Source organism: Pipra filicauda, unplaced genomic scaffold (genome assembly GCF_003945595.2).
Source record: "Pipra filicauda isolate LSUMZ 115617 unplaced genomic scaffold, ASM394559v2 scaffold98_size3848907_pilon, whole genome shotgun sequence".
In the NCBI taxonomy this organism is placed as follows: domain Eukaryota; kingdom Metazoa; phylum Chordata; class Aves; order Passeriformes; family Pipridae; genus Pipra; species Pipra filicauda.
Window position 1 is genome coordinate 2,728,963 of NW_024105186.1, and position 9,458 is coordinate 2,738,420.

A 9,458-nucleotide genomic window follows, 5' to 3' on the forward strand; every position below is an offset into this window, starting at 1 on the left:
TGGCTAAGTCTGAAGGTTTTCTGGTAAAAATCAGCATAGCTCCAGGGACCACCGCTCGGGTGGATCAGAGCCAATTAACTCTGCCTTGTGTACAGAGGTCTGATAAGTAAGCCTGTGCTGGGGATTAAGTCACCAAAAAGAGCACAGACAAGGCCAAACTTTATCTGCCGCTGTTTGCGAGAAAAGGTGAAAAGACAGTTGGTCAAGTGAACCAAACTGGGCTGAAAGCCAACTGGAATAACCTCAGCGACTCAGGCAGTAACTCCAGATTCAGGTCTGCATAATGGAAACTGCAATCCAGCTTCCCCCCTGCAACTCCAAGACATTTGACTTAGGTATGTATCCTGACTGGCACTCCCAAGTAAAACTGCCTTGCCATAGGAGCTGCATACAGTATACATTCACATGACTTCACATCCATTGATTTTGTCGACCTGTGATGGAAAATCTTGAACAAGCCTTTGCAGTAGATCTCAAGTTTGAGCTATTTTATCAGCATCCTCCAAATCTCCTTTTTAAAGGCAACATAGACAAATACCTATCAGCTCTGCAGGCAGTGCACACTGGCCTCCCACACAGGGGAGACGGAATTATCTCCACATTACTGTTCCTCCTCTTTGCAGTTTCTTCCTTTTCTGAGATAGGCCTGATTAGGGCTGTCTTTGCTCTAACGAGGGCCACTGCTGGGTCTGCAGGGATTGGCGCGTGCCTGGGGCTTCCAGATCACTGCACAATGTGAACACAGGCTGTGGAAGCTTGGGTGAACCGCTCTGTTTGAGCCAGACAGACTGTTCAACCTGCCCAGGGTTTAGTGACTGATAATGTCTGACAGGCTGTACTGTTAAAAACAAAAAGGCCTTCTTTGCTGTTACTTTGCCTTAGTCTTGAATTTCCAAGAATAAAAGAGCTACTCTTCCTTAGTCTGCTCCTGTATAAGGGACTCTGCTCACCTTAGAAGCCTTTTCCTACATCCATCTCCAGGGACGGTCCCTCCTGAGACTGGTGCCAGACAGGGGTATGGCACTGCAGATGTCATACCAGTTCCCAGGGAAAAAGCATTCACACTTTCCTGCCCTGCTGCTCCTCAAGACACCATCAGACACTGAATTTCTTTTCCAGATGCTTCATGTAACAGTCCAATCATCCTGAAATTATCCTAAATGCCCACATTTTCCTGTCCCCTTATTTATACTACTGATGAGTTCACAGCACTATGTTCTCAGCCACGTGGTTCTGCTTTTCTCTTCTTTCCTTTGGTACGTTTCATTCCTTCTGTTACTCCACTTCTCAAGGTCATCTGGCCCTTTGTGTACCATATCCTGATCCTCCTTTACTAATGGTGCCCTCTAAATGCTACCAGCAACTTGCATAAATATGTCCTTACCAGTGTGCTGAGGACATTAATGAATATATTAAAGCAGGATCAGTTTTAAGACTAACCTATCTGGGAAACATCACTATCAGTTTTCCTCCAAGCTGATATTTTTCCTATTTATAGCATGTATTTTCGTGTTGCCCCTTTAGCCAGCAGAACTGTAACATATAAGTAACTCTTTAGTAATTCCCCATATGACAGCTATGAGATTTTTACTAAAGCGTAAGAGATCTACCACGTTTTTCCTGACTATGAAAACTCATTATCTTAAAAATAGTAGTGTGACATGACCCAACACTGGTAAAAGCTTGTTACATTTTATTCCACTTTCTTCTCTCTGTCCCTCCTATCCTCCTTCTCATATTATTCTTCCCTCCAAAGCCTATTTATAAGTCTTACATGCTACTGCTACAAGTCTAGCAACCCTGTTGTTACTGCTTGTAAATACAGGAATTTTCTTATTTGCTGTTCTTCAAACACAAGCCTGAGGTTCTGTGAGATTAGCTCAGTTGGGTAGAGTATGTTGCTAATAATTCCAAGGTCATGGCTTTGATCCCTGTATGGGCCACTGAGAGTTGGACTTGATGATCCTTGTGAGCCCCTTCCAACTCAGAATATTCCCTGATTCCGGGGCTCTGTTTGCTCTTTTCATGTGCCCATTCTGAAAGGGTTCTATGACAAAAAGTTCCTTGTCTTCAATGCCCACTTCCCTCCATGAAAGTGTACGGATTTTGCTATGCAAATACAGATTTTGCAGTGATATTTTCTCTCTTCCACCTTTGCAATGGCTTTTGTATTTTTTAGGGAAGCAGAAAGCAGGCAATTTGCTGCTAATTCCTGTTATGGTTGGAGTAAGGCTAAAGATCATGATATAATGAAAAGATGCAGCAAAAGGTTTATGTACCATTGTCATCAGGCTTAAATGGACTGGGATTGTCTCTTGGATGAACCACAAACTGCTCCTGTGTGTCTGCAAATATGTAGCTCTTTCCAAGACTCACTCCTCCAGTTAACTCATACCCAGCCTCAGGTCTGCTTGGCTGCTGAAGTGTCCTCACACCACTTCTGAACCCAATCAACATGGGCTTGTTTTGAGCAGATTTTTATCCCCAGAAAGAAAACCAAGCTCTGTTTCTTCCCCAGCACAGGACTTGAAGGGAAGCTCCCTGCCTTGGGCTGAGGTCACAAACTTTTGTATTTCTTACTTCTTTCACCCCTTTCTGTCTCTTGCCAGCCTGGCAGTTGTTTTTTTCCAAGAACCCCACAATACCTGTCACCAGGCCCCTCCTTCCTCTAGAGAGCATTCTACAGCTTTCTCCACTCATTTTCATTTATTTATAATATTTTAATATAATTCTATCTCAGACTTCTCCAGTAAGATTAGGCTCACCTTAAGATATATGTGCATTAATTCTCCCTTCCTGCAGGTAACTTTTTCAAGGCTAGTGCAGAATTTTTGCATGAGGTCTTAAAATAAAATAAAAAGCAAGTTAAAAAGAGACTGACCGTGAACTTCTCCTTATTGCACCATAGCCTGATGGTCTGAGTATTTACTAGAGAAAGAAAGTGCTTTGATGTTGACTTAAATGTTGTTCATTAACTTCTCAGTCTCCCATGTTTCAAACTATGCTGAAACACAATATTTGTTCCTTTGGAGAACATGTTATGTAAACTTCTGATGAAAAGTAAATATTTTCTTTAAAGAAACTGGTTATACCTGATCCAGTCTGAAACATGGGAGCTACTATAAAGGAGCAAAGAAGGTCTTTCTATTCTGACATCATTCAGTTTAGGTAAACAAGTGTGACAGCCATTATCACAACAGGAATAGCTTCCAGGCAATCACTGGTTTTAAATCTACTGACAAACAGATGAATATTTAGGGCTGTGTATCATCCCCTCTTCAATGACATATGGCTGTATTTTTTCCATAAGCTGTGCTTAGAAGTCTTAATATTTGAACAAGTTCAACCTTGTACCTAAAACATTAATCCATATCACAAGCCTTATACAAAGGCCAGGAGAAACAGAATTCCTATCCCTGACACCCAGCAGCATTGCATGGTCTTGTACATCCTTCACGCTAAGGCAGAACTCGTCACCTGCAGATCTCCAGATGCTTCACCAAACAGGATTTCAGCTCCACCAGTGTGGGGTTACCCCTATTTCACAGGCAGAGAAGCTGAAGCTGAAACAGCCGGTGCTTCCAACCACCACTGTAATGCCGGTGATAGCCTTGCTTTGTGTCGGCAGTTTGCCCAAATGATCTCCAGAGATCCCTTCCAGACAAATTTTTATGATTCAGTGACTCGACTGGTTAGATTATCCATGTTCCCCGCTGGCGGCTGTTGCTTCCCATGTGCCTCGCTGGATCTCTGCTAACCCAACTCCTGGAGTTCCTCTGCCAAAGAGCCAACCTCGCCACCATGAATGATTCATTTTCTGATGGCATAACTCCCTGCATCCCCTCACCGCATGGTCGGATGAGTGAAGGACCAATGCCAGAGAAGGGTGAGATCCTGTGGCTGGGAACAGGGCCTGAGACCTCCCCTTCCCAGGGCAGCTACCGGGGACATGAGCTGACCCGTAACGTCAACCCGCACCTTGGGAATTGAACCTGCTCCATTCTCCACGCCTGCCCTGTTACCCCAACCCGTCACAGCGTCACAGATGTGGTTGAGTACCTCTGATGGACATCTGCCAGATTGCCCCGAGTTTGCTGCGGTTGGGAAGCACTAGGCACCGATCCTGGCATTTGGACTACAGGCACGGAGCCGTGGCTGCAAAACAGTTGGCAGTGGCAGTCCCTGAGCCCAGTGCTTAATATCTGTTAGCACCATCTCCTTAAATTTCTGCCAGCATGTTCACCATCTCACTGAAGGTACAAACCTCTCCATCCAGAATACGTATGCCTCTCTGGGACATGTCACTTGTTCAGGTTTTCCACAATTTTCTGAACATTAAAACTTTAAGTATTAAGAGGGTTTGGTTGCAGGTAACATGTTCTTAACTCCATGCACAGCACCTCCTCTAGTTCCTAGCTACTCTGAAGCATTTTTTGTTTGTAAGTTCAGGTTCTTCTGCCCTCATAGCATCCCGTCAAAAACATGGGCACCTTTCTGCTCTTATTTCAGATTCGATTTCTTTGACCTTTGTTACACAGCAAACTTGAACTTCTGCTCTAGGAAAACCTGTTCATCTCTTCCTCTCTCCTGCCACAAACATCCTGTAGTACTCTGCAAGTCTGCTTAACGTCGTCTTAATATCTCTTTTGCTCTTGGTAATTTTCCATTCTGTACTCCCTTCAAACTTGCTCAGCTAAACTGGTTTCCCACCTCAAGCTTTCCATTTAAATACTGATCACCCAAAAGCCTGAGCACAAACTTTAGTGTTAACTATCTCACATTGCCCCTAGTCTGAGGGGACAGGCCAGTGAGAGAGAAATGTTTTTTTTAAATATCTACAAAACTTTCTATGCTGGCTCTTCTAACCTGATTAGTTTCAGTGGAATTTGGTGGGCTCTTCCCACAATTCCTTTCATAGGCTTCAGTTGCTGAGAGGTTTTAATTACTGGCATTCAAGGTTGTAAATATCCAAAGATCTCCACTCCACCTCTCTGCTCTACCCAACTCACCAGTCTGGCTCATTGCTCCCATGTTTTTTCCACCGGCACTGTTGCACCAGTGTTTCTGGTACAGATAAACTGGATGGAGACAGTGAGAACTGGAGATGGAAACAGCTATTTCATAAATAACTCCTGCCCCCAAATGTTTTGTGTTCAGCTCCAGCTGCAGAAAGGGCCTGTGGACTGGAATAGGGGAAGTTACTCTGGAATACAGTGCTAATGTGTTGGATTCACATGTTTCTTCTCAGTGACATATTTCTTAAGGTATTACTACTTTTTCTGGATTTATTAGGGGTCAGCTTTGTCATGAGTTATAGTTGATTTCAGAATGCAGAAGAAGCAAATATATTCTTTGCAGAGCAAACTGTCCTTTCCTGACAAACACATATTGATCCTAGCAGTGGGACCCAATTGTGACCAAGATCTATAATCCTTAATAGCTTATTATTTAGCGATGCAAGGAAAAAGGGTTTTCCTCCCTCATTATTGTCATAAAACAGAGCAGAAATTGTTCATTTCAAACTGACTTAAATTTTCTTTTCAGCAAAACTGAATAGAAATTATTTAATCATTCATCCTCTATTTACCTTTGATATCAAAGCAAAGTTAACATAGGCAGCTTCATGATGCATGTAAAACAAATCCCACCAGAGACCATTCCAGGATTTTAGGGGAAATTATTTGCATCATTATTATTCTACCGGGCTGCCTGCAATTTTCAGCTCAAACCCAATACATTTTCCCCCCAGTATCTGCAATGACTTCCAAAATTATGCAGATGATTATTTTATTAGCATGGACCCAGATGGTAGACTGCCAGGCACAGTTACTGTCATTGCATCTAGCTCTCTGTAACGCAAGAATTACTAAGAAAACAGTGTATTTGGCCACTGGTTATATAAATTAAGACCAAACCAACAGTTATAAACTCAATTCAAACAAAATCAATAAAAGGTATGTGAATTATCAGACTAGTAACATTAGACATAATGTTAACGCTAATCTTTTCAGTCTAGCACAACACTGAGATGTGGGAAATGTCTGACAGGCTACTCCTGCCCCATATTGCCATTTCTCATTGACTTTATTTAAAGCCAGTTCTATTTAAAGCCGTTCATCACGAGTCTTGCAATTTACTCTCTGGGTATACCTTAGAACATGTCTGAAAGACAAGGATCTAAGAGCACAGCAAACTACAGTAAACAGGGAAAAATGCATATTCACTTTAAAAGATCATTTTTGTACCGTGGCAATCAGGTCCCTTTGTGACATTTGCCTTACTAGAATGGTAGTGATGTTTATTCCAATATTGTATTTTATAAAAATGCAATGTTTGTCTCTTCCTACCTCCAAGGGATAATTACCCATATAGTTTGTAAAACCGTTTCGGATATGAAAAGCGCTGAGCATAACATCAGCTGAGAGGATAAAGTACCCAGTATACTGTAAGATTACTTAGTGAATCACAGAGCCCCAGAACTGTGCTGCTGCAAAGAACGCTGTGCAGCAAGGCTGGATCTGTGTCTGGTGTGCACAGTGGATAGCGAGCTGGGTGCAGCAGGCACCCGTCAGAGCCCCAAGTATTTCACCACCCATCCTCACATTGGGGTCTTTTCAATTGCTGAATACTCCCCCCCTCCTCTCCTTGCTTTGATTTCTTCCTTCAGGTGTCCATCTCATCTCTGTGGTTCCTCTCAGCAGCTGTGGAATCCTCTTTTCTGGGACCAGCACCAGCTCTTCTGGGGTAGTCACATTGGCCAACTAGCCTCAGATGTGTTTGCCCTTACTTAGCCCCCAGACTACGAAGTATTTTATCCTTGCTGGGCACAAGGATTAAACAGGGACTAGGGAAATCCTTCACCTCCCTCTCTTCTCTGCACCATGTTGCACAGTTCACTCCATCTTCCCCCAGACAGATCACAGGGGAAGAATGTGATGGCAGCTGAAGTCACCTGGCTTCCTCTGTCAGACTGTGACAAAGAGGTAGAGAACTGTGACACTGCTGCTTGGAAAACTTCTCCCCATCTTCTTCGGGAAGAGGCAGGAGGCTACCAGCTTAATCACATGGGTTAAGGCATGCCCCAAAAGTGTGAAAGCATAATCCACAAGAGCAGGAGTTAGCATATCAAGGAGACAGCAATCTGAATACACCTTACACTGTTTCAGAAATCTGTTATCTATCTTTTCAGGCAAGAGTGGGAAGATTGTACTATTGGATCTGGACGAGCTAGAAGCCAAGTGTTATATTAAAATCTGTATGCCACAGGAGGCTTATGAACACGGGTCTTTTGTTGAAATGTACTATATATACTATATGTGCAGATTGGGTTTAGCTTTACACCTTGATTCTTCTGGCGCAGCTGTTCACATTAGGAAAGTCAAACATGATGACAGATCTGATAGCTGGCACTGTCTGATGCAAACATGGGAAGCAGGAAGCAAGAGAAATCAAAGAAGAAAAATGTGTCTCTCCTTTAATGCACAACAGCAAACAGTCCAGCCATATTCTTGCTGAAAGGAATTTGATGTCTCGGTCAGTGCTTTGCCTAATGAGCTACCAACATCAATCTGTCATCATCTGTATTATTTGAAATGGCCTCTGCTGACACAAGGTATATTCATGTACTGGCCCTCCTGGGCACTTGAGAGTTCAAGTCCTGGGCAGTTTATACCACACTGAATGATAATGAAGGGTAACAGAATAATCTTTGGCTTCCTTCTCTCAAGGGGAGGCAAGAATGTTGTTGCAGGGATCTCTCCCAGCCAAGAATGGCTTTTGATTACAGAGTAGGGAATATGAGTTATTTGTTTCTCTGTGCACAAATAGTCTCTAGCAGTTCTTTGCAACAGTCCTTTAGCTCTCCAAAGCACATGTATTGCATCTGTCTATCTGTCCTGGCATTTCCATGAGCCTGCCTCAAGTATCTGACTCACAAAAACTTGCAGGGCTATATCAAAAGTTAAGCAGGAGATGAACACTGACAACAGGTGGGAATTTCAAGCAAAGAAATCCCCTTTTAGTGCTCTGTCTCTATCTGTTCTTATAACACACACATAACATCGCACAATCATCTTTAACACCTTCAGCTGCACTCAGAAAATTACTTCTTCCAGAAACACCTACTGAGAGAGATTTCAGATTGCAAGCTTTCTAACCAACACCCAACAGTTATTTCAAAACTGGATTATTTAACTTGTGTCACTAGGCAGAAGCTTCATATAAGTGAAGCAAATAAATTGTCAAGAAACTTAAAACAAATGTCAACTACTATATTTTTATCTGTGCAAAGTTTACAAAAGATCTTGTTTCCTTTCAGAAAGTACCTGGGAGTTGCAACACCATAATCCTAGCCAAATCTTATGCTCCCATGTCAATGGGATACTGCATACTTATAACTGCAGTTGAGCTTGAGGTGAGTTATACAACAAAACAAATAGCAAGGTTTGACACCAGTATTAGCAACCTTTCTGTTAGGAACTCAAAGGTTTCCAAATGTATGAACTAGGCCTCATTTCCTCTTCTATTGTAAGTAAATATTGTGTGTTCCCTGTGGTCAGTGGAAGGCTTTCATCCAGCTACCCCAGGGTCAGTCTCATTTGTGAGACTTGTGTGTGAACTACAGGATGGTTTCCTTGCTCCTCCATGCAGGCAATATGCAGGCAAGAGTTAGGAAGGGGTCAGATAAGACCATTTTAAAAGGAACATTTCATACCAAACTGCTCTTGGTAAGCAAAGAAGATAAGACTGTCCCTAGAGTGGCACTGCCACATGTGCTCTGAAAGGCAGATTAGGAAAATACCTGACAAAACAGAAATGCAGCAGATAAACTCACCATTTCAGGTGGTTTTCAAACATTTTCCCCTGTGAAGTCCTAAAACCTTCTCAGTGTAAGTACAGCTGCCTGTATAGGGAACACATTACTGGAGATAACGTGACAAGGGGCAGCTCTTCAGGCCCTGTGAGAATTCAGAGAGGTGATGGCCTCAAGGACAAGCTCAGAAGTGGGATTCTTTCTGCAGAGAGTGAAGGAGACATCTCTGTCAGTGACATGGGGGCTGAATGGCTCAAAGAGATGGTGATGGCAGAAGGGACAAGGTGAGATCCAGGTGAAAGCTGAATGAGAAGTTTTAGTATTGGCCAGGGCCTTGATGATGAGAGGAGAAAATGGATCTTGATGTTCTTATGGATGAGGAACCACTTGCAGAAATTATGACATACTTGGCAGCCTTGCATAGGGAATAGGACCAGTGGTAGAGGAGGTCATCATATGGAGATCAGTGTATATGAATATGCTGAACTACAGTGACAGATAAAATAGGAATTTCAGATATAACTGATGGTAAGAAAATTATGATGTAGATCCAGACTGGTTGTGTTAGACAAGAGGACTCAAAAAGACCTAAGATGCCCTTCAAGAGGCAGACCTGGGTGTGAGGGAAAGGGTGCTGCCACCAGCA